The sequence below is a fragment of the Chiloscyllium plagiosum genome, unplaced genomic scaffold (genome assembly GCF_037043375.1).
Source record: "Chiloscyllium plagiosum isolate Xiang-an unplaced genomic scaffold, Cpla_swu_hap1 HiC_scaffold_9, whole genome shotgun sequence".
Classification (NCBI taxonomy): Eukaryota; Metazoa; Chordata; class Chondrichthyes; order Orectolobiformes; family Hemiscylliidae; genus Chiloscyllium; species Chiloscyllium plagiosum.
The window spans coordinates 71,946,477-71,972,509 of NW_028270147.1; the positions used below are offsets into that span (position 1 = coordinate 71,946,477).

The following is a 26,033-nucleotide window of genomic DNA, read 5'->3' on the forward strand; positions in this document are numbered from 1 at the left end:
ATTCTCAAGGCTCTGATACACAGAAGAGTATAGCATCCTGAATGTTCACTATCCCAGACACATCCTCTCAAATTTGTAGTTGATGCAGTCTCTAAATTAATGGCTCTGTATGATTATAGGAGGAAACTTTAATTGTCTCATGGACCCTGCGGTAGGCAGGATGCCAAGAGGGCTGTCAGGTACACCTTGGCAATCTAGACAGTTCGTGGACGTGTGAGGAGTTGGGGTTAGTGGATGTGTAGAGGCGTTTCCACCTGAATGGGAGGGACTTCACCTTGTACTCAAACCCACACAAGTGCCACACAAGAATTGATATGTTCTTTGTTCCATCAATTTATTTGGACTTGGTGTTGGCCTGCAGGATTGGGAGCATAACCATTTCGGACCATGCACCAGTATATTTAGATGTTAAAACCAAAAAGGTAGTGGAGTACGCACGCAGCACTGGTGCATGGGTCCTTTTCTGGTGAAGGATAACACTTTGTACAGTATATCACAAGGGAGCTCAGGGATTTTTTGAGACATCAATTGGGGTATGTCCATTAGTGCTCTGGGAGAACCACCAAAGCATTTTTAAGAGGTATAATTATTTCATACTCAACAACGAGGAGGAGTGGGCAGAGAGAAGAGCAGCAGCGGATGCTTGAGGCCTGACTGAAGGCAGCTGAATCGGCATATTACACAAGACCACCCGTGGTCAAATTACAATGGGTCATGGCTCTCTGGGCTGCTCTGGACTCAGTGCTCACCCAAGTGATGAAGAGAGGGGTCTCCTTTGCAAAGCAAAGGCTGTTTGAATATGGGGATAAGCCATGTAGATACCTGGCCCGGAAGAAAAGTGCTCCGCAGTCCATTGCATCTATCAGGGAGAGAACTGACAATGTCACAATGAACTTGAGAAAGATCAATGCCAGATTCTGAGTGTTCTATGCAGAGTTATACCAGTCGGAGGGCTGTGGGGATGGAGAATCGAGAATGGAATCCGTTTTTGAAAACTTGGACTTCCCCAGTATAAACGCAGCTCACGCCTCCCTTTTAAATGCACCTCTGACAGTACAGGAGGTGTAAGAGGCAGTAAGGCAGCTTCAAGGTGGTAAGGACACCCGGTCCAGACGGGTTCCCGAGTTTACAAGGAGTTCATACACATGTTGGCTGATCCACTGCTGGTGATGTTTAGCCAGGGCTGCTTTCCACCCTCTCAAAGGGAGGATAATATCTCCCTTATTTTAAAAGAGAGGGAAAGACCCCAAGGATTGCACATTATAAAGGCTCATCTCATTACTGAATGTGGATTTGAAAATCCAATCAAAGGTGTTGGCTCTGAGGTTGGAGAAGGTGTTGTACATTATTATAAAAAAAGGACCAGATGGGTTTTTAATCAAGGGCCGCAGCTCCTCCAACAATATCAGGCTGGTGTTGAATTAGTGCAAATATGTCAGTAGAGAATGATTCCTGGTTTGGTGGTCTCCCTGGATGCAGAAAAGGCTTTTGATTGGTTGGAATGATCATATCTCTTTGCTGCTCTAGATTATTTTGGCCTGGGAGAGGCCTTCACCAGGTTAGTGGCAGTATTATACAAAGACACCAAGGCAGCGGTTATCACGAATGGGGTTAACTCAAGCAGTGAGGTGGTGCAGCCAACAGGGATGTCCCCTGTCACCGCTGCTGTTTGCCTTGGTACTTGAACCACTGGTGGAGGCTATCCGAAAGGACCCTGAAATAATGGCACCAAAGGTGGGAGTTGGGGAACACAAAGTCACTATGCAGACGATGTCTTTCTGTTTTTTTGACAACCCTGAAAAGTCCATACCCTGGCTAATACAAAAAAATTAAATTATTTGGTTGCTTTTTGGGATACAGGATAAATTTCACAAAACCCAAAGTCATGCCCGTGAGGAGATTGGTGGAAGTACCGAAGCTGGAGGATGGAATGGAGTTTCCTTTGAGATGGTCACAGGAAGGTTTTCGCTATCTGTCAATTTTTATTACCCCTTACTTTCCACAGGTGTACGGAGCTAACTTTGTGCAGCTGTTTGAGAGAATAAAGCAGGATTGCAGTAATGGGAGGGACTACCCATTTCATAGCTCGGCCGTATAGCCTTGATTAAGACGAATGTTCTTCCTCGGCTGTTATATCCTATAAAGGATGCTCCTGTTGTTATTACACAAACAGGTGCCGCGGAGGTTTGCGGGATAGCTTGGATCATTTATTTGGTGCTGTAGGTGCCCCCAAATTAAATTTACCATGGTGCAACTTCCACTGGATATTAGGGGGGGGGGGGGGGGGGGCAGGGGTGTTGGGGGGCCTGTTGTGGTCCTACCAGATCTGAAGAGATACCAAATAGGCACCCTGTTGTCATATGTAGACGAGTGGGTGTGGAATGACTCGAAGTCGATATGGCTTGATGTGGAGGCCTCGCAGATGAGATGTCCCCTCATAAACTTACTGTTCATTGGATAAGATGAGATCTGCAGTTGAGCACAGAGAATCCAAATTATTATAAAAGGCATGGAGAATAATGTGGCAGGGTGAGGGCAATTTGCTTAAGACTTCGCCGTTCACCCAGTTAGTGGGAGCCCCAGGATTTAGACTGGGGTCAATGGACTCCAGCTTCAGAGCATGGGAGGGTAAAGGGATCACCTATGTGGGAGAGTTATTTGAGGGAGAGGTCTTGGACGCCTTTCAGCCAATTAGGTCAGAAATACGGAATTCATAATAGAGACGTTTTCTGATATTTTCAGGTTAGGGATTACAAACAGAAAGTGACCATGCTCTTGGCCCAGCCCTACAAGTCAAATACAGAACAAAGAGTGCTCTGGTGTGAGGGCGCTCTCTGTTAGTACCACATATCATCTGCAGAGAGGGAATGCCCTGGGGGATATGGAGAGACTCCATGAGATTTGGAATCAGGAATTAGGGGAAAGAAATCTCATCTGAAACATGGGAGGACATTTGGAGGAATGTAAAGAAAACTTCAATATGGAATAAGGCATACTGATTCAATTGAAGATCCACCACAGGGTTCATATGGCGTCAGAGAGGTTAGCAAAGTTTAAGAAAGGATCTTTCCTGAAATGTCCCAAATGTAAAAACCGCGTTGGCACCCTTACGCATTGCTTTGGTCCTGTTACAAGATCCACGGGTACTGGGGGGGCCACAATGAATGAGCTGGAGAGGATCCTGTGAATGGAAGTTAAGGAGGACCTGCGTCCCTCCTTTTGGGACTACTGAAACTTTCCTCTTTGGGTGAGCACAGGAAAAGGTTATTCAATATTCCTACATACTGCGGGAGGAAGAACATCTACTGAACTGGATATCAGAAAAGTTTCCTGATCTTGCAGGGTGGCACAGACTTGTGATGGAGCACGTCCCTCAAGATTACCTGAGGAGTATGGTTCGCCACAGAAGAGAGCAATTTTATAAGACATGGCAGCCCTTTCTAAATTACATAGACATGGATCTGTCGGCAGTACTGACTCGGGCCTTTATATAGCTACGAGGGCCGTATGTGGTGGTCCGGGGATACAGGTACAATAATAACTGTTGCTCCCATGGACTGGAGTCTTGATGGAGGCGCAGTGACTGGAGTAATGTAATACAGTACAATGCAATGTAATTTAATTTTAGTGGATTGTAACTTAGTTATTTTATTTAATTTGAATTTATGCTAACTTGGGTTAAGAAAATATGAGACAATGGCATCTTGAAGAATAGAAGGCAGTTTATTGTAAATGTTACTGCAACATAATATAATAGCACAGTATTATTTCTACTTTTCTGTACTTTTATAACTTTTGGTTTGTTTTGGTAAAAGAGAAAATTTTTATATAAAACCAAACTCAGAAGACAACCACCTGGGATTTCTAGCCCCTACACTTTTTTTGCCATGTAACAATTAAAAAGATTACTAGTGCTGCGAATACAATTCCACTATCGAGATAATGCAGCACACTACTGTTGAGCTTGGTCTCAGGTGGTGGTGGTTTCTGGATGACTTTGTTCTAGCCACACCCTCAACATATGTAGGATGTTATCCTGCTCCTGAATTCCAAATTTTCTAAATAATGGATCCTGGTCTCAGCTGCAATCTTCAAACAGAGGCAGTACTCCATGGAAAAGGTAATGACAATGGTTGACCCCTCATGCAAAGCTCTGGACAGCACTCCATTTCAAATACTAATTTTGAAATTAGAAATGGGCTGTCCGGACAAGTGCAACATTGAAAACAACTCTGCTTCATACTATAAAATGAAGAACAATATACTCGCTGAAACAGAGAAACAAAACTACATACAAGTGTCAAATATGGCTCCTAAATAGCATATTCAGAATTAGAAAATAGCTTGCTACAAGTATACTTTGTCAAAAAATTGATCATTGGCTAATAATCAGTTCTATTATTATAACCATAATTTCAAATTGAGCTCAGAGTCGCACACCCACACAAAAAGCTTACACGCTCGTGTGCGGATTACCCAGACTGCTCATCCGCGGCCCCCACCAGAAATTTAAAATAACTTTTCAGCATTGGCATTGCTCAACAGTCTAGCGATTACATATCAGCCAAGCAGCAAGCAAATTCCATCTGTCATTTGTGAAAAATCATGCAATTCTAAACAAAGACCAAAATTCTCAATAACAGAGCACAGCTGACACAAGGCCCTACTACTTCCGGTTTTTAATGAAAGTATATTTTAATTTGAAGTATTTGTTTGCAATCATTCTGCATATTCGTCAGATATGAGAAATGCATTTTCTTAAATTTCCAATTTATTCCATGAATTCCAAAGAAACAGGTCCAGAGTCTGTACAGTTTCTTTTCAAGGTTCTGTGGAGTCTGGAACAGCTCCTAAGGATTGGAGGGTATTTGATGTAATCGCTTTTTTTTAAAAAAAGGAGGGGTGAGAACAGGGAATTACATACAGGCTATCCTGACATCGGACATGGGGAAAGAGGCTGGAGCACACTATAAATTATTCAATAGCAGAGCACTTGAACAGTGGCAGGATCAGACAGAATCAGCATGGATTTAAGAAATGGAAATCATGATTGACAATCTCCTAGACATTCCAGGATGTAATTAGTAAAGATGGTGGGGGGGAAGCTAGTGGATGTAATGTATTTGGATAATCAGAAAGTTTTCGATAAGGTCCCACATGGAGATTAGCATGCAAAATGAAAATGCATGATATGAGGGGGTAGTGCACTGACATGAACAGCAAACTGGTTGGCAGACAGTAAGAATAAATGAGACTCTTCCTGAGTGGAGGCAATAACTAGTGGCGTACAACAGGGATCAATGTTTGGACTCCAGCTATTCACAATATATATTTACAGTTTAGATAAGAGGATAAATATAACATCCCCAAGTTTGCAAATGATTCAAAGCTGGGTGGGAGGGTGAATTGAGAGGAGGATGTAGAAATGCTTCAGTGTGGTTTGGACATGTTTAGTGAGCAAGAAAACATGTGGCAGATGAAGTAAAACGTGCATGTGCAACGCAACTTGGGTGTCTTTGCACACTAGTCGCAGCAGGTGGTGAAGGCAGCCAATGACATGTTGGCTTTCATGGCAAGAGGATTAGAGTGGGTAGCACGGTGGCTCAGTAGTTAGCTCTGCTGCCTTTCAGCACCGGGGACCTGGGTTTGATTCCACCCTTGGGTGGCTGTCTCTGTGGAGTTTGCACATTCTCCCCATGTCTGCATTGGTTTCTAGCTTCCTACACTTCTTTTGTCTTGTAAGAATTAAAAAGTACTGCAAAAACAATTCCATTATTAGATTAGATTACTTAGTGTGGAAACAGGCCATTCGGCCCAACAAGTCCACACCGACCCACCAAAGCGCAACCCACCAAGACCCATTCCCCTCTATTTACCCATTCACCTAATGCCACGGGCAATTTAGCATGGCCAATTCACCTAACCTGCACATGTTTGGACTGTGGGAGGAAACCGGAGCGCCCAGAGGAAACCCACACAGACACGGGGAGAATGTGCAAACTCCACACAGTCGCCTGAGGCGGGAATTGAACCCGGGTATCTGGCCATGTGAGGCAGCAATGCTAACCACTATCTAGGTGATGCAGCACACTACTGTTGAGCTCAGTCTCAAGAGGTTTCTGGACTACACCGAGCTCTAGCCACCCCCTCAACATACACAGAATGTGAGCACCCAGGTTTCCTCCCACAGTCTAAAGATGTGCAGGTTGTGTGTTTGTAATCATTTTACAACCTGACTACAGTACATTAACTTCCTTCTTCCAAGTCATTAATACATATTGCAAAAAGTTGCAGTCCCAGCTCTGATCACTGTGGAGTCCCACTCATCACGATCACCAACCTGGAAGTGAACCCTTTATCCCCATTCACTGCTCCAATTTTCTAGAGTTCTATTACTGGTGTATTCAAGGCATACTCTCCTTGACTTTCACAAAACATGCTTTGAAATTGTACATTTAAAGAAAAATGAATCCAGCAAACAAGAGATGTCAAGCTTGTGAAAAATCAGAACAATCACAAACCAATACAATTGGAAAGAAGGGTGAAATGGCTTATTTTTGTGCTCTATTATTCAAGTACTCATAATCTACCTAGTATGATGTGGGATTAACAAATCTGAGTGATGATGATCCACTGGCCCATATCTATATGTAGCTCCTTTCTTTGCATATTCTATTTTGAAGATAATTTCCAGATGCGCAATCTCGCGAAATACACCTAAGTCAATTTCATTGATAATTAAGGACTATAGAGTATTCCCCAAAAAAAAAGAAAATGAAAAAAAATCAGATATGGTTCTCATACCTGCTGAAAGCAAGCCTGAACCATGAAATAAAGTTAAAAATTACAACATCAGGTTCTAGTCCAACAGATTTAATTGGAAGCACTAACTTTCGGAGCGCTGCTCCTTCATCAGGTGGTTGTGGACTAGAAGATTGTAAGACACAATTTATAGCAAAAGTTTACAGTGTGATGTAGCTGAAATTATAAAGAATTCTAACAGGTGAGAGACTTAACAAACAATCAAGGTATTTTTCAATATATAATTTCAGTTACATCACACTGTAAACTTTTGCAATAAATTCTGTGTCTTACAATCTTATACTCCACAACCACCTGAAGGAGCAGCGCTCCAAAAGCTAGTGCTTCCAATTAAATCTGTTGGACTATAACCTGATGCTGTCATTTTTAATTTTGTACACCCCAGTCCTACACCAGCATCTCCAAACCATGAAATAAATTATTTGAAGCACAAGATCTAAAAGAGTTTCAACAGGTATACACAGAAGGTTGCTTCCCTGACCAAGTCTACAGCTAGGGAGCACAGCTTCAGGGTAAAGGAATTACTATTTCAGACTAAGATGAGGGAAACCTTCTTCATTTTGAGGGTGGCAAACCTTTGGAATTTTCTACTCCAGAGGAACGTGGATGCTCAGTTATTCAGTATGTTCTGTGGCTGTAACCAGAGAGGTGAACTCAGCCATTCCCAGATAGGCCAAGGTGTTTACAAAAAAGATCACACACGCTTTGATTTAAGATTTGATTTTCAAATGGCATTTTGTTTAGAACCAATCTGGGAACCTGGTCCATAGATTCACACTACCAAATTTCAAAATATTCATTGACCCTGCCTCCACCTTATTAGGCATAGAGATCAAAAACCATGCAACTCCCCTAGTTCTGACCTCACCCAGAAGAGGAACCATCTTTTCCACATCCACTTGACCAAGCTTATTTAGGGTCTCATTAACTTCAGTCAGATCATTGTTTACTCTAAGCTTCAGACAAGGCTACCCTAGGTTTCACATAAGCGACATAACAATTAACATGGAACTGACAACATGGTGAGGAGATTAGAGAGCTGCCGGACACACGGGATAAGATAAAAAGTATGTATCTAAATTGTAAGAATGTGACTGGTGGTGTCCTATCAGGATTTGTGCTGGGGCCTCAACTACTAACTGAACTTTATACACCTAAAGTAGCAGTTGCAGATGCATGTGAACACCACTACTTGCAAGTCACACCCTATTCTGACTTGGAAATATATTGCTGCCCCTTCATGATCAGTGGCTTAAAATCCTGGAATAGTTAAAAGTGACTTGCAAGCTCTGATACACAGAAATGCAGCAGTTCACAAAGGTGGCTCAACACCACTTTTTGAGGCAATAAATGCTAGAATTATCCAAATTGAAGTAAGAGCTGGATGTTCGGGGTGACAAACCAGACAGTGTAGAGGAGAATATAAAATTATAAGGGACCACTGATTGATCAATTGAGTGAGCAAACTTGTGGTGGATGCATGTGAATGCAAGAACACGAGGGTGCCCTTATTTAAAATGGCATAAAATAGAATCAGTGGGGAATCAAGCAGACTTCAAGCTCTACAAACACAGATCACAAACATGTATTCAAGTACAAAACAGAAGTCAAAAAGGCTAATGGAATTTTTAATCATTATGAAGAGATGGGAATATAAAAGGAAGGAAGTTTTGCTGCAACTATACAAAGCCTTAGACAGACCACATCCGGAGCAGTGTACAGCTCTGGCCACCATACCTTAAAAAGGATATGTTGGTCTTGAAAGGGGTGTAGTGCAGATTCACCAGAATATTATCAGGGCTCCAACAGCCACATTATGTGTTTGCACGTGTGCGCGCACAAGTGAGCAAGATTGAACAAATTGGCTTTGCATTTCCTAGAAAAGTGATAATTTGATTAAGAATTTTCAAACAGAACTAATAGGGTTGGTAGGGAAACACATTCTATTGGAGAATGGAGAAAAGAGGGGGGGAATAAAATGTGCATGGTCTAGGACGGAGGATGTCCTTAAGGTTAAAGGAAAGCCATTCACGAGAGAAGCCAAGGCATACTTTTGTATGCAAAGAGTGAAAATACAGAAAACCCTACTACAAAAAACAGTAATTGCTTGCCAAATAATAATGATGCTAAACCAGAGATTAAGTAGCCAAAATCTGTCAATGTGAAATGGATAATGAGCTAAATGCAAGTGGATGAAGTTAAACACAGATCAGTTCAATGCAGAGTTCGTTTCACAAGACATGGATGGTTAATTAAAAATAGTTAAAGGATAACATCAAACTTTGAAAAAAAAACATACTTTTGTCCAAAGGTGAGTGGCAAGTCAGATAATTGATCTGAATAATGAAAAATGAGCACAAGAGAAAGCTGGATCGAAATATAAAAGCAATCAGAGTTTCTACAGATGGTTAAAAGTCATCAAAGTGAACATTAGTCCTGTAGGTGAGTCTAACGAATTAATAATAGAAAATAAGGTAACAGAAAATAATTGAACAGGTATTGTCCATCACTAGAAAAGATACAGGGTGGGTGCTCATGTGATGCAGTGGTAGTGCCCCTATATCTGAGACAGGAGGCCCAGGTTCAATCCCACCAGGTAGAGGAGTCATAACACATCTGACCAGGCTGATTAGTAGCATTTCAGTGATAGCTGTAAATCAGGAAATGGAAAGGAAGGAAGGAATTCATGAAAACTATAATCACAGAGAAGTGATATTGAACATATTATTAGAAATGCATGCTGACAGGCGGCTTGGTCCTGATGGGCTTCATCCTAAAATCCTAATAATGCAGGGGACCTAGAGCACCTAGCCATCTAGAGGGTAAAGGACATGTTTCACCTATAATAAACCCTGGTTAAAACAAACTTTTAGGTCTCTTATGATGCTATGTTAGTGTCCCAAGCTTTGGTCCAGGAGGCCTGGGTTCGAGTCCTACTGAGATAACGCTCGATTAGAAAATAGCCCACACCTGTTCTGGAAGGACATACTGACCTTGAGGAAAGCTTTATCAGAAGCCTGAGCAGTTCAGATGGGACCACTCCAGGGTTTGTGCACTGAGTGTCATTCATTCAGATTGAATTTTCATGTTTTCTCAGACTGCATTTAGGTTGAGGTAGACCAATGTTTAGTGTTTCAAGGAATATGGAGGCAGTAAGAAAATGGACTTGAAGTCCAAGATCAGCCACAATTGTAATAAATGGATGAGTAGGCTCAATGGATTTCACTAGGAGAAAGCGAGGACTGTAGATGCTGGAGATCAGAGTCAAAAAGTGTACTGCTGGAAAAGCACAGCTGGTCAGGCAGCACCCGAGGAGCAGGACGATCAATGTTTCGAACAAGTTCTTCATCAGGAGTGTGGGGGAGGCCTAAGTGCCCATGGGCCTCCCCCCATGTTCCTACTCAAGAGCTTACGCTCGAAATGTCGACTCTCCTGCTCCTCGGATGCTGCCTGACCAGTTGTGCTTTTCCAGCAGTACACTTTGATAATGGATTCAGTGACTATTCTTACTCCTATCACTTGTTATCTTCTTGCATATCTAGCTCAAAAGGGTTAAATTACATTATATGAAGAGTTGCATACCCTGAAATATAGAACTTTCTCTAAGTTCTCAACATGTTAAGGGGAACTGATGGAGTAGATGGAGAGCATTTAGTTCCAGGAGTAGTCTAAAAATCAGAACCAGACATTTCAGAATTGAATTTAGGAAAGATATCTCCACCTTAAAAAAAAAGCACAGGGCACGAAGTGCCTGTATCGGTGTTCTATGCAAGTTTGAACTGTCAATAGCTGATATTAGATCACAAATGAGAGTGTTATAGAAAAAATATCTTTGGGTAACAAAACCTAATGACTCATTTACAAAAACTGGATTTGAATATGCAGTAAATGCATTCTTATTTGTGTTTAATATATAATATGCAATTGTACAGATACTGGGCAAAGAAGGATATATATAGGTTGCAGATCAACCATGATCTCATTGCATGGCAGAATGGGCTCAAGGGGCTAAGTTGGCCTCGGCCTGTTCTTGCGTTCATTATATTCACTGCTCAGAACACATTAACTTCTAAGATGAGTCACCATTCAATTCACTGTAATCATTTCACAGTTCAAATGGAGTAAGCTCTCACACAAGGCTTCTCAGTGTAAAACAATACAACCAAGCAGCAAAGCACAATGTAAACTGTAACCAGATTTAAATACACTGCAAAATGGCAAAGAGCAGAGTTCTGGGATAATGCAAGGCTTTCCTGTTAAATTTGTCTCCATTTAACACAAACTCAATTTTTAACCATTCATTTTCACCTTTCAATAAACCAAATGTGCATCAATTGCAGTCGAAAGTTATAATACATCAAAACACCCTGCATCCAAAACCATAAAAACACCAACATCTCTTAGCCAACTTCCAACAGCAGCCCACATAAATCAATAGAGATACTCACTTGACCAGTTCTAATTATTTTAGTTACAAAGCAAATTCGGGTGTATTCAAGGACCAAAATTCACCTCAGTACAGAAGAGAAAGATTATACAAGGGCAAAAAAAAAATCCACAAATGCAGATGTACAATAATTTGTTGCATGATCTTGAGTAACCAACCCAAACAGAACTGCTTTCGTGCAAGCTGACAGCAATTTAAACACTTGTCAGTTTCAATTAACCAATAGGACCTTCCTCCATACTGCATAGCATTAACAAATAAAATTCACACCAACGCTAAATACAGTAAAGTCACCATACTCTTACCATCACAGGAGTGCTCTCTCAAAGAGACATAACACCAGTGGTGGTTTAACCCAAGAGTCACCACACATCAGGCAAAGGGAAAGGTGAAAAAGGAGATTCCTTCATGGTTACCTCAACCAGAGTGGGAATTGAACCCATATCGATAGCATTTCGCATTGCAAACCAGCTGTACAGCCAAATTAGCTGACTGCCCTCCCAACACAGTACAGCAATGGAAAATAATTTAACTGCAGCACATTTAAACCAAATAGGTAATCATTGCACATTCCAAGATATACAAACCTTCTGCATTACTGCATCATCTGAAGAAAACATTTTTGGACCTAACATTTGTCAGCTTTGGTTCAATGCTAACATTCTTTGAAACAAGACATTCAAATCCTTTTCCAGAAACTGAAGCACAATCTAGGCTGACATTCCAGGATAATAATGAGGGAGTGCTACACTATCAAAATGTTACCTTTCAGATGAGAAACCAATTGCTTCTCAGATGGGTGTAAGGGATCTTGCGTTTCCATTTTGAAGGGCATGACAATCTCCCTGCTATTTTCTGGTCAATATTTATTTCTCAAAAAAAATCACAAAATACATCTGGCCATTATCACAAATTGTTGAACAATCTGCTTGCCAGAGTTCTTGCATTGCAACAGTGAATTAATTAACAGAAAAACACTCAGATATGCCATTGTCACAAACGGTACAATGAAAATGCAATTTTTTTGTAGCATTGAAGAAAATTTAAAACTAAAACAAAATTGAATGTTAACACAAAAGTTGTATAATCCAAACATCTCATCACCCAAGGACCCCTTTAACATACTCTACAACTTTGTAAGCAGCCTATTGTATACAAATCAATGAACTAATGTCAGGACTTCCATTAATAATCACAGTTTATATGTATCCGTCTACGTAAATTCATGATCTGCGAAAATTTAGGGAAAGAAAAATGCCTTCTGATTTGGAATCAGGTCCTTTTTAAACAGGGTAACACAAGTTTTCTTTTTAAAATGAGTGGTATTGGAAAACGTAAAAGATAAATTAAGGAAACTGCTTTAAGCCAGATAATAATCAGAGGTCTAGAAATTCTCAACTAGTTTGCTGACTTGACCTTTTACTCAAATCTTCGAGGCACATTACTGTTTCAGGAAATTTGAGGCACTGTTCAGGACCGACAGTGACAGCCTTAGACCATTCACAAGCTTGTATGATATACAGCAAGAAATAATCTGATTGTGATAGCTTTGATGCGCCCTATTTCAGCACCAAGCTTACCAGTAAATGGGTTTGGTCCTACTGACAAGTTGCCAATAAGGACAATTCTATTGATGAATTTCTAAAATGAGAAACACTCAATTTGGAAAGAACTGAATATAACAAAGTAAAGAAAAACAACCAGCAATTAGATGCACTTCAGATTCAAGAACACAGCAAAATCCTATATTCTAAGTTCACATTAAAACGATACCAATAGGGAGTTGGCTCCCTAATAAGTTGAGGACAATTGTGAAGTACACCATCTGGAAGCAGTTTATTCTGAAAGAGGGTCATCCAACTCAAAACATTAACTCTCTACAGGCACCACCAGACCTGTTGCGTTTCTCCAGCAGCTTCTGTTTTTTGTTGCAGTAAACCTGGCTGTCAGACAAAGGCCAATACACAGTATTAAGGTCCCCTGTGTCTCACTTATCATTGTGATCACACAACATTTCAATGAGGGATTTTTAAATAACTTTGGTAGGTTTTCATGTAAAACAGGATGGCAGATCTATTCAAATCAATTTTAGATACCAGATGAGAAACAGTGCTCATTATGAAAAGAAAAGACACCAAGGACAAAAGCAAGCAAGAGAAAATCCTTTGAGCAGAAACTTCAGTTTTGAAATTGACTGACCAAACAAGAAAATGGTGAAATAAATAATTTTTTTGCCAGTCTTCTAGTCACCTGCCACAAACTCATGTAATATAATCTTATACTTATAATGCATCCTTCCATATTGATAATGAAGTGACTGCACATTACCAAAGCTCACAGAAACTTGTACTTTGATAGAAATGCAAAATCAAAGTCGTGTAAGCAAATTAATTCTGCAGAGGTTTGCTTATAGGTTTATTCTAAAGGTGATCTGTCATGTGAGCTTTTGCCTTTGTAGGGTTATTTGTACCTGATGAAACAAAACTTCAATCAATTCCCACAAGAACTAAACATGAGCAACACAGTAGATTTAACAGACATTCATTATAGATCCAAGTATACATAGGTATTACCATCACAAGCACTTAATTTTCTGGGCTAATATTACAAACTGATCTAACCAGTAGAATGTAGTATGTTTGATCAACATGTGATGCTTCAACTATCCCCAGTTAAGATGGAAACTGAGACCTTTGCACCACAATGACAATTATAATTGTCTTTTAATGTTATATTGCATTTTAGCTGTAATATAGAACATAACAAAAGTTTGTAAAATCGCAGTCAGGAAAGAGACAGCAATTCAATTTGAGCAAGGTGAAAACATAGGGCAAATACAACTAAGTTGTATCAAGTCATAAACCAACATCCAGAAACAGACTTCTTCCAAAGCAGATCTCCAGACCAGGAAGAAGAAACTTAGCTGGTTCTTTCACAAGAGCACCCTATCCTGCATCTTCCAACTGGACCTCTTCCACAATTATCCTTTCATATCCACCTTGGATCACATCACTGCATCCTTCTACCCATTCTTAGGAGGGTGGAATTAGCTCAGGGTCTACCTTTCCTCATCCGAGCTTCCCCCACCCCATCCCCCACTCTCAAATGCTGATGAGGCACTTGCTACATAAGACGTTCCTCTGACCTTTATAATACATGGCCATACCACAGTCCATTTATTTACTGGGCTGTGAACAATGCATGCATGTGCACATTCAAAACATCTTACGTTAGGAAAACTGGAATTGGCTGAAGCATATGTTTCACACATTTACATGATACAACCTCAATTGGACAAATCAGACCTATTTCATTCCAACTCTAGAGGGCAGGAATCTGTCTGCCAGTATAATCAGGGCTTCATTAATTGTATTCCACCTCACAGTGCTTACCAATTCACCCAAATTACTCACAGTTGCCTCCCCTCCACATCTGTAACTTACTCATTCATCGTAAGGAATGAGTATCTGCCTTCTGAATGCAATGCCCAACAAGCAAGTGAATCTGAATTTAGCCCAACTGGACAGGATGAGAGTATATTGTTGAAAAATATGATGCTGGAAAAACACAGCAGGCCAGGCAGCATCCAAGGAGCAGGCGAATTGACGTTTCGGGCATAAGACCTTTTTCAGGAAGGGCTTATGCCCGAAACGTCGATTCTCCTGCCCCTTGGATGCTGCCTGGCCTGCTGTGTTTTTCCAGCATCACATTTTTCAACTCTGGTCTCCAGCAACTGCAGTCCTCACTTTTTCCAGGATGAGAGTATATGCACAATGTTGGGTTTCAATTGTGAGCAACTCATTTTACAAGAGAGTGGATGAACTCACATCCAGTCCATTGCTCATTGAATGCAAGATTTGTCACTTTCCCATCCCTGCCTGCAAGATATTCACCAACGTACACATCATACATCTGTTAAATTACAACCATTTTGGTATTCAAGTCCAGCTACTTGACTTTATTTGTTTTTCACTAAAATTATTTATCTATAACTTCAAACCACATGCATTCAACAAATCACAATATAACAAATACATCAAGATCCTACCTGTGGCAAAGGAACTTAACACTAAGAGCATCTTTACAGAATGAAATAAGACTAAGATGGTTAAATGTTATAAACAACACGGTATGAAATAATTTATGTGGCTCACCACCAGCCATACTTTGCAGATTCTCAATACATGTCCTAGAAATTTAAAACATTAGTAATGCATTGTAATATAACTATCAAGTTGGAAGGGGAAGGGCAGATGGGGAAGGGAAGGGAGAACGGGAAGCAATGTGCATCATAAGTAAATATTTGCTGCCATTTTTTTCCATGCAAGCTGTACTCAAAGAAAAATCAACAGACAGATATGTTCAACGAGATCACACTCAAGTACTTCCCTTCCAAAAATAAATGCATTTACATGAAAAATCTCAAAATCTGTATACACAATTAACAGGAAATTTGTTATCAATATTCAAAATTATTTCTCACTTAAAAACCTTTCAAGGCTGGATCCTCAATTTTTTTGAGGACAGGTGACATTCTTTCAGCTTTATTGACAGCACTTGAGGCTGCAAAGTTGGTGTTAAAATAAAACACATTGTGAAGTGTTTTTTAGTCAATTCCCTTGGCAACCTCTATGGCTATGCTCATGCATTTTAGCAACAGCAGAACCAAAAAACATATCAAGTAGCTGCATGTGTCAATAGGATGACATGAACATCCCACAGAACGGTCCCAATGGCCACACATCAGGAAAGTGGCTTAGTATCACCACTCACCATCTCCCTGAAAATACCCTCATTCACCAGCACAACCATATATACCAATAACAATACCCATCTTCCCTTTCATGCTGCCCATCCACCCACCCAGAGATGTCACTTGCCCTTAGCCCCACAAACCCAATCACACTGAGCAAATGGTATCCTTCCAAACTGGAGACACACTGGACCCCTGCAGCAGACAATGAAGTGGACAAGATGCATATTAGCCCTCACAACTGAATATATTTTACTGCTAATTTTAACCAAACAAAAAAAAACACAGGTAGGATCCTACTTTACTTTGGAAGATTAACTGCAGGGTAAGAACATAAGATTTTCTAAAACATTTAGACTTCCCAGCACGAAGTTTCTTGTCCATATTATGTATAAACATTGTTTCAGATTTGTCAGCACCCTGCCCCATCTGCATGGGTATTTGTTTCTGGTCAACCTCGTAGTCTATCCCTGGTCCTGGCCAAGCTCACCAATTCTTGGCCAAGGCGATGGCACAGAGTACAACTGCTGTACATGTTTCTAAGTTGGGAACAATTATAATTCCTCCTGATTGCTATCTAAAAACTTGGTTGTTAAGCACACACATGGGAACACTAAAGGAGGGTAGAATAAGGCCAATTTGACATGGCTCCCAGGTTGCGTAACCTGTCAATGATCACTGTCAACGCTCATACTCAGCAATGAAGTAGCTTTGCTATGTAACAGGTCAACAATGATTGTAACCAACAACTATTCAATGAACCTCGAAAGAGTCATTCTTCTTTTCTAATCTACTCCAAATGAGCAATTCTTGCCTGAAGTGACAGGAGGGGGTATTACAATTGTCCCAGGCACCCTCTTCTTGTTGCTATTAAGCAACTTATTTGGTGATCTGCATGTGCACTCCTCTTTGACTGGATTTCGTTTGGTTCTGATGTTATTTTCTATAACCAGTAGGTTGCAAATCCTCATTATTTAAACTCATAAGAGAAAGTGCATTGGGGAAAAACACCAGAAAGCAATGGGCTGTCATGGATAACCATACCCTTTCAAATCATTAAACTCGGTGGGTGGGGCAACAGAGAGCTGGCAGATGGGGCGGGGGGGAAATGTATCCACTTGAACAATGTTCCAATCCACTACAGATACCTATATCATCATAGGTCCATACATTTTGGGGAGGGTTCTAGATATTTTGGCGAAAATACAAGGAAGAGATGTGAAATTTAAAAATGCAAACATGTCATACACAGAGATCCAACCACACCCAAGGTGCTGCAGGATCAAATTCCAATTGTACTGGCCAATGTGATCTGAAGTGCTGGCATGCACTGAAGGTCTTTCATGCAATGTACAGTTGTTCCACTGGCAGACATTCATGTCCTTGTAGATGTTACATTCCTTTTGCAAAAGGTGCCAAGAAAGATTTTGCCCAATGAGGGCAGCAGAGCCAAGCCAGTTCTGTCTGTGGGCCAGAACCACAGCCAACTATTCCCTCCCTCGCTCAGGGGAACGAAGGGCAAATTTACAGATGACTGCATGTTTCAGACTAATATTACTATTAACTTGCGAACAACTTGCGAAAGATGCACATTGTTTCAACAATGCAGTTTCTGTATGAACTTGACCTGTAACTTAAGCCAGCCATGATCCACACCCCCAAAGCGAGGCACACTCCCTTCATCTAGTTTGAGGGAGTCTGTGTTTGCACAAATACTTCAATTCAGTAGACATCAAAATGCCTCCGTGAACCTAAAGTATAATTAACTTTAGCAAAACAATCTTCCCACAATTATAACCAGTTTGGAATATTTGTGCCCTACTGTTAGAATCAAGCGAGTTATACAAAATTGCTAATGGCTTGCACACAATAATTCAGATTGCAAATTTCCCAAAACCTCATTGGATCAATGCAACAGATATATTTAAGTGCTCCTGTCATGAGAAAAACATTTAAGCATGAAAGCAGAGGCAGTGGTTAGTGCCCATGACAAGTGTGGAGCTATCCAGAGACAGAAAGCACACTAGACTGAGCATTCTTTGCTGCAACACCCACTATCAGCGTAATTAATACATTTAGCACATTTCTGCAGACCTTTGGACACCTTCACGAAAGAAATGACTAGCCAAAACGGATGCAGACAAGACATACATTTTTCTACAAAGAGGGCAATCAATCTTAATGGACTACATATTAACTTTTAAAAGTGCATAAAGATCTTGTAGATGCAAGTAGTGGCAATACATAGACATCAGATTCCATTTAAACCAAGTACTTTAGTCATGAACATATATGAAAATCATGCTGGATGCACAACTAAATCGAATAAATGTCTTCAGGAACAATTTCTTGTATTCATGCAAATCCTTCAATAAAAATGCCAAGGGTCTTCATAGACTTTAATGTTGCATTGAGGCTATAGATAAAAGGTTGAGTCATTGCAATACAAATCTGTAAATTTCAAGAGACCTCAGAAATATGAGGATATACATCCATCTGTCCATTGAACATCACAAGTAGCACATTACTCTGGTTAGGCAGTCTGTTCAACTAAATTTTAGACAGGCCAGATCACCCCAACAAGTTCCCTCCAGCCATCGTTTCCTTCTACCCATGACCCTCATGCTGTCTGGAATTTCACTGCTGGGGCACAATTATGAAAATTAAAGCTATACACTTGAAAAACATAAAATCTGTGGAAAAGAGTGTACATTCTGTACACTTTATTCGAAGCATCTGATCTTCAATGAAGGAACAGCTGTTTTCCCTCAGTTCTACAAATGGTAATCAGAAGCAGCAAATATATCCTCATGCTTAGGCCAATAGTCTGAGTAAGCTGATCAGTATATGCCCAACTTCGGACAGTATTATGTTGCGTCAGTACACATTGGGAATCATTGCTCATTTTGTAACCAATTGAGATTTTCATCCCAGGATTTGGTTTGAGTTTGACTAGAAAGATTGGAAAGGCTGGTACCACTACTGCTTCACCACGCAATCCTTCATAAAAGTTTAATTGAAGGGTCCTGTGTGGATCAACAATCCGACATGCAAGTGCTTTACCAAAACATTGAAAAAAAATGTATGAGTGAAATCATGTCGAACTTCAAGAAAATAACTATGTTAATTTATAATGTTATCTTTATGAAACAACCATGTCTGTAGCCTTCTGCCATTCAAATTATATATACCCAATGAATTCATTTCAGAATATTTTTAGGAGATAGCCAAAGGATTCCCACAACATTTAGAAAGTGTACTTTCCCTGAATGATACTGCGGGACACAGGACTGAGTCAAGTGTGCAGAAATGTCCAATTTTCCATGCCTGTTGTGTTACCTGGCTTCAGTAAAGGCAAATGAACAGCAAGTACTGTTACAATGTCCCCAAGCAAAGTGTGGGTGAAGACAGGAGATTTGCAACAAAAATGTCCAAATTCCCATTCCTCACTACTATGCAGTGAACCCTGTAAAGTACACATGGCAACATCACTTGAGGACAAAATGCAACTGGGTTGCTGCATTCCCCTGTTAAATAGCCTTCTGATACTCCGCAAAAGGTTACAGGTGAAGAAAAGCAAATTTAGGCAAGGTACTAGTGTCAAGAAACCACATACTTGAATACCTTCAGAACAGCAAGAGTCAGGCAGACAGCAAGACAAGAAAAACAAAAATAAGGAATAAATAACAAAGCTGTGCATTGTCCATAAAAAAGCAGTTACATCCAAATCATAACAGCTCCAGACAAATACATCACTTTGTCCCATTCAAACAAGTTGGCAATAGATATGATTGCAGCAAACTTGGTTCTGAGTACAAGGTCACTTCCATTTTGCTAAATTCAAGTACTCTTGGCATTTAAACTAGACTTTAGGTCAGAATGGTGCTGGAAAAGAATCAATGTTTCGGGCAAAAGCACTTCATCAGGAATAGAGGCAGGAAGCCCCCAGGGTGGAGAGATAAATTGGGAGGGGGGGGGGGGGGGAGAGCAAAGAGTACAATGAGTACAATAGGTGAATGGGGGTGGGGATAGAGGTGATAGGGCAGAGGGGAGGGTGGTGCGGATAGGTGGGAAGGGAGATTGGCAGGTAGGACAGGTCACGAGGACAGTGCTGAGCTGGAAGGTTGGAACTGAGGAAAGGTGGAGGGGGAGGAAACGAGGAAACTGGTGAAGTCCACGCTGATGCCCTGGGGTTGAAGTGTTCCGAGGCGGAAGATGAGGCATTCTTCCTCCAGGCGTCGGGTGGTAAGGGAGCAGCGGTGGAGGCGGCCCAGGACCTGCATGTCCTCGGCAGAGTGGGAGGGGGAGTTGAAATGTTGGGCCACAGGATAGTGGGGTTGATTGGTGCAGGTGTCCCAGAATGTTCCCTGAAGCGCTCTGCAAGGAGGCATTCAGTCTCCCCAGTGTAGATGAGACCGCATCGGAAGCAACGGATACAATGACATTGGTGGATGTCCAGCACCACTCTGATCTAAACTCTGGTTTCCAGCATCTGCAGTCCTCACTTTTGCCTATTCAAACTAGACTAACCAACCTCATTTTGTATGCTACATGAACCAAATACAAGCAACAAATCAGGATCCCTGCTTTACCAGCAATCTGTTAGTAGATTAAGGAAGACAACAATCTACATTTATCCTGTGAAACATTTTCACTAAAATATTAAGTGACTTTATGCAGTCATGTAGAATATTAAGCCAAGAAAACATTGCATGTCTGACAAGATTCTCTCCTTGAAACATTAAAGCTTTTCACTTAGATGGACGCTTTTTGCTTTTGTTTAAGGCTTCCGATTTACCAGACTGTTTATACATGGCAAAGCTTCCTGTCCACAATTCCATCAGCACTTCACCATGAATACAAAGAAACCACTTAATTTTCAAGGGCCTGGTCCCCATCAAGGAATATTAAGGATCATTTACATTTTATTTTTGGGATCAGCTTAAAAACAAATACCACCACTTTAGGAACCAGTGTTTTTTTAAACAAAGTAATTAAAATCATTTTGCAATGCTGCTTAATTTTTCACCATGTATTTTCTCCTCTCTCAAACATCACAAATCATTGTATTCTCTATAAGTAAACATCAGATCCAATCCTACATGGACATTTCTAGTTTTCACCACCTCCCCAAATAAGTTAACAGCAGTACATCTGCTGACGAAATGTTGCTGCCAATTTCTCAGTTAATAGATCTATGGGATAAACAGAAGGGAAATCATTTATATGGTATTCCTTCTCTCCTTTGTAGCCGAAAGGGAAACCAAATATCTGATCTCTTTGGAGTCTTATTTTTCTCTCTTCACACAATACTTATTGTCAACAAGAAACAGAAAACTTGCTAAATGAGCTTCTCAAGCTTGGAAAACCAACCATTTTTACAAACTGTCAGTACACACACAATTCATTAGCTGTGTCCTTTCCACCTTGCCCTTCCTCCAGCAAAGATTGACCAAAAAAATTCCACTGTAATGATATAAGATGTACCATTCACACTGAGAAGGCAGACTGAAACAACAAGTACCTTGACAGGAAAGGTGGGAACATTAATCTCTAGATTCAGAATCATAATAGGTGTAATTGTTTGCAGCAATTTCAAGTTTAGCACATTCTAGACAAGTCTGAAATTGAGAAGAACGCTCAACATTTACTACAGAGAGGAAAAACACTTACACAGTTCATCCAAATTAACAACGGCAGATATCTTTGTAAAAAAGCAGAGGTCCAATGGCTTCACTCAAAGATGAAAAACAAGCAGGGATACAAGCAAGTTCCCTTGCTGCTGCACCTTTTTAGGCTGGCTTATTAAAAAAAATTACTTTTATAAAACTGGCATTCATGGCATGTCTTAAGTACACCATGATGATACGGAATATGTTTGACACAAAAGCTGGTCCTTTCACTTATTTCTTTGATTTCTCACAGGTGACCATCAAATTAGAAATCAATTATTAGAACTACATACATTCAGCCCTATAGTAAATCCAAAACAATTTTAAGCATTTTTGCGGGATGGTTAGGTATCTTATATACTTGAATATTTACTCTGCATTTTCTTTTAAAAACAGTTTGGAATAAGCATTCTTACCTTCAATTCACGAAGCAAACGTTATTTCACAGACACACAAATAGATGTCCAACCAAATGAGGAAACATTTCAAGGAAAGGTATCAAAAGTCTTGTTCAGAGAAGGATTTTTAAGTAGGTCAGGAAGGAAATAAGTCTGGTCAACTCTTATTCTTTCATAGCATGCAGCTTTCACTGACTAGGCTAGAATTTGTTGTCCATCTCTAAATGCCATAGACAAGATGTTGCTGAGTTGCTGCAGTGTGCTCTAGTTATGCCCAAAGTTGGAAGGAAAAGTCTGATTTTTGACAGTGAAGAAATGATGTTATAGTTCTAGGTTAGCTCGGTGAGTTGTTGGAGAGGAACTTGGGGGCAACTGCTGCCTTTACTCTTCTAGCTAGCAGAGGTTGCAAGTTTGGGAAATTCTAAGTCTTGGTGAGTGGCTGTAGTACATCTTGTATATGCTCCACGCAGCTGTCACTGTACATCAGGATGGAGGGAATGACTTTTGAGGGTGGTAGATGGGTCACCAATTGAAAGAGCTGCTTTGACCTGGTGAGGTCAAGTTTATTTAATGTTCTTGAAGCTGCATTGATCGTAACACACTCCTGACTCGTGCCTTGAAATGGCAGAACATTTGGACAGCTATGTAGTGAGTTACTCTAAAGAACTGAATTCCAGAGGAGTGTGAGAATGTCTTTGACATCAAGGCTTGACAAGAGTACAGCATTGAACAGCCCGAGCAAAACTAGACTCATTAGGAACTGGGGTTAAGCTTTCTATTGTTTAGAGTCATGCCGAGCACAAAGAAAGATAGAGCCATAGTCTATAAGATAAAGATGTCTGTGGTTGTTGGATGTCAGTCATCTCAGCTCCAAGACATCTCTGGGTAGTATTCTAAGGCCAATCAATGTGAGCAGCCTCATCAATGACCGTCCCTCTGCCAGTTGGTCAGAAGTGCAGACATTTGCTGAACAATTGCACAATGTTTAGCCTTACACATGACTTTTCACATACTGAAGCAGTCTGTGCCGATGTGCAACAAGACCTGGACAATACCCGAGTTTGACAAGTAGCATTTGCACCCAGAGCCAGGCAATGACCAAGATGGAATCTAACCATTGCCTTGTCATTCAATGGCATTGTCATTGCTGAATACCCCACGACCAACATGATGGGGGTCACCATTGGCCAGAACTTAACTTTGACTAGCCATATAAATACAGTGGCTACAAGAATAAGTCAAAGGCCAGGAATCCTGCAGCAAGTAATCATCCCTCAACTTCCCCAAAGGCTGTCCATTTAAAAAAGGAACAAATCAGGAGTGTGATGGAATATTCCCCCACCTGCCTGAACTCCAACAACACAAGAAACTTGACACTATCAGAAGGATGCTGTGAAACTTGAAAGGGTTCAGAAAAGATTTACAAGGATGTTGCCAGGGTTGAAGGATCTGAGCGATAGGGAGAGGTTGAATAAGCTGGGGCTATTTTCACTAGAGCGTCAGGAGAGGCTGAGGGGTGACCTTATAGAGGTTTAAAATCATGTGGGGCATGGACAGGATTAATAGACATTTCCCTGGGGTGGGGGAGTCCAGAACTAGAGGGGAAAGATATGATCGAGACCTAAGGGGCAACTTTTTCATGCAAAGGGTGCTGTGTGTATGGAGTGAGCTGCCAGAGGAAGTGGCGCAGGCTGGTACATTTACAACATTTAAAAGGTATCTGGGATGGGTATATGAATAGGAAGGGTTGAGGGGGATATGGGCCAAATGCTGGCAAATGGGACTATATTAGGTGAGCACAGCTGGTCGGTATGGATGAGTTGGACCGAAGGGTCTGTTTCCATGCTATACATCTATATCTAGGACAAGGAGAAATTGAGGACTGCAGACACTGGAGATCAGAGTCAAACAGCATGGTGCTAGAAAAGCAATGCCCTCATTCCTGATGAGGGGCTTTTGGTCAAAACATCGATTCTCCTGCTCCTTGGATGCTGCCTGACTGGCTGTGCTTTCCCAGCACCACACACTTAGACACTACCTAGGACAAAGCAGCTTATTTTGATTGGCACAACAGTCACAAATATTCACTCCCTCCAGCACCAATAGTCAGTAGCAACTATTTCTAAAATGCACTGCAGAAATTTAAAGTTCCTTAGACAGCACCTTCCAAGCACACAACCATTACCACTGGAAGGACAAGGACAGCAGATACTTGGAAACACCACCATCTGCAAGTTCTCCTCCAAGCCGCTCATTAACTGACTTGGAGATACATCACCATTCTTTCACTGTCACTGGATCAAAATCATGGAATCCCCTCCCTAACAGCATCGTGGGTGCACCTTCATCAAATGGACTGCTGTGGTTCAAGAAGGCAGTCCAGCACAACTTCAAGGATAACTACAGATTGGCAATAAATACTGATCCAGGGAACAGTGCTCACATGTCATGAATTTATATTAACCAAATTAATCTGGACTGAGAAATAAAGATTTATTGGAAGCAGTGGAGAGAGAGGTCATAAGAATACAAATTTGGAAGGGGAGAGTTAAAAGGAGATGCGAACACAAGAATAAGAATTTTAAGTTGGAGATCTGAGACCAAGCAGCTAAAGTCAGACAGAGAAGCAGGAGTGATAAGTGAATGGGACAGAACACACATTTTAATGGTAACAGAGCAGGCAGGTCAAGAAACTAATTAGAATGGTAGTATTTGTGAACAGTCTAATACAGGTGAAAATGAGGACTGCAGATGCTGGAGGTCAGTTTCGAAGAGAGTGGTGCTGGAAAAGCACAGCAGGTCAGGCAGCATCCAAGGAGCAGGAGAATAGACGTTTCGGGCATAAGCCCTTCACCATCACATTTCTGAAGGGCTTATGCCCAAAACGTCGATTCTCCTGCACCTTGGAAGCTGCCTGACTTGCTGTGCTTTTCCAGCAACTCACTTTTCGGACATGTAATATAACCTGACAATAAAAGGAGGAGGATATGGAATTATCAGCAACAGCATTGTTTGTGGTAGGAGCAAAAGGCAATGTCCTCCATCTTCCCAATACTTAATTGGAGGAAGCCGTGACTCAGACAGGACTGGATTTCAGACACGGTTTAGCAAAATGGCAGAAGGATTATGAAGTGATAATAAAGACAAAGAGATCAAAATGAAATCTGTTGTCATTACCTGCTCTGGACTACATGGGCCTTCAGATATACAGCTGCATGGGTTGGCTCTTACCTGCCCCCTCAGCAATTAAGGATGGACAATAAATACTGCTATAGCCAGTTATGCCCATATCCAATAAATTTTAAATGGCCAATTTTTGAGGCTCTTTGTGGTGCAAGATAAAATTTTTACCTCAGAGAGAGAATCCTGGTTCAAATCCCACATGCTTCAAAAGGTATATAATAACATCCCTGAATAGGTCGATAAGAAAATATTTTCTAAAAATGCTGTTCGTTTCCCCAGTAAAAAGTGTCGATTAGGAAGAAGAGGACAAACTGAAGTTTGTATTTAATGATGAAATGCAAATTAACGACTGTGCAAGCAGACAGATTCCTGCCTCAGTAAACAGATGACTTGTATTGCTAGAGGGGTGAGGGAGATGTTTAGGTGGACAGTTGGTAGCCGAGAAAATAAATTATGGAATAAGAACAGTAAATATGGAGGTGAGGTAGTGGCTAATTTAAATAATAGACTCAGTGAAGAGAAATTTTTCAGAAATAGGTAAGTTGCAAAACGTTGATAATGCCTTCAGGTCAAAAATAGAACGCATTTATAGAATTATAAAAAAACCTGGAATTCAATAATTAAATGCAAATGAAATATTTCAGATCTTCAGGCGAGTTGAGAGGCTTGTGCTAGACTACAATATCTATCGACAGTCTGCCTGATAGAGCAGTGCAGTCCCAAGTGAATTCCATAATGAACAGACAAAAGGAAGTCAC

The 26,033-nt window shown here is 40.8% G+C and overlaps 1 protein-coding gene across 8 annotated transcripts in view; it reads right to left on the minus strand.

The window, feature by feature from the left end:
• The window catches only part of ssbp3a (single stranded DNA binding protein 3a), a 199,699-nt gene that overhangs the window by 151,141 nt on the left and 22,525 nt on the right, over positions 1–26,033 (minus strand). The gene's annotated exons all lie outside the window — the stretch shown is intronic.